This window comes from Dermacentor variabilis, chromosome 9 (assembly GCF_050947875.1).
Source record: "Dermacentor variabilis isolate Ectoservices chromosome 9, ASM5094787v1, whole genome shotgun sequence".
NCBI classification, from domain to species: Eukaryota; Metazoa; Arthropoda; class Arachnida; order Ixodida; family Ixodidae; genus Dermacentor; species Dermacentor variabilis.
The window spans coordinates 43,015,348-43,015,898 of NC_134576.1; the positions used below are offsets into that span (position 1 = coordinate 43,015,348).

General features: G+C 47.5%; 1 non-coding gene across 1 annotated transcript; it reads right to left on the reverse strand.

Annotated features, from left to right (window-relative positions):
* Positions 1 to 246: 246 nt before the first annotated feature.
* TRNAS-GGA (transfer RNA serine (anticodon GGA)) lies at positions 247 to 321 on the reverse strand. The gene has a single exon. It is a non-coding gene; the product is annotated as a tRNA-Ser (tRNA).
* Between the last annotated feature and the right edge of the window lie 230 nt (positions 322 to 551).

Below are 551 nucleotides of genomic sequence, written 5' to 3' on the forward strand. Positions count from 1 at the left end.
TTTGCACCCCAAACTCACCCTTTACTGTAGATGTGTGTACAAACCATTACAGCAACAAAGCACTGCAGTAAGACGAGTACACGTAATCAAACAAGTACTAAGCTTGACGTAGTAGTTCTGTGGAAACCCGCAAAGTGGAGAAAAGTAATGAATAAAGGGAAAATCACACATCCACCCGTTCGTAGCAATTGGTACGAAACCCATACGGGTTCCTCGAAAGAAAAGCCTCATAGTTGAAGAAAAATTCGTCCTGGTCCGGGACTCGAACCCGGGACCACCGCCTTTCCGGGGCAGCCGCTCTACCATCTGAGCTAACCAGGCGGCTAGCAGAAGGCAGGGCGAAGTCGAATTTGTCGACAACACGAAGCAAAGGCAAGAGTCTTGACGTAGTAGTTCTGCGGAAACCCGCAAGGTGGAGAAAAGTAATGAATAAAGGGGAAATGAGACATCCACCCGTTCGTAGCAATTCCTACAAAGGAAACCCATACGGGTTCCTCGAAAGAAAAGCCTTTCCTTTCTTTCGAGGAACCCGTATGTGTTTCCTTTGTAGG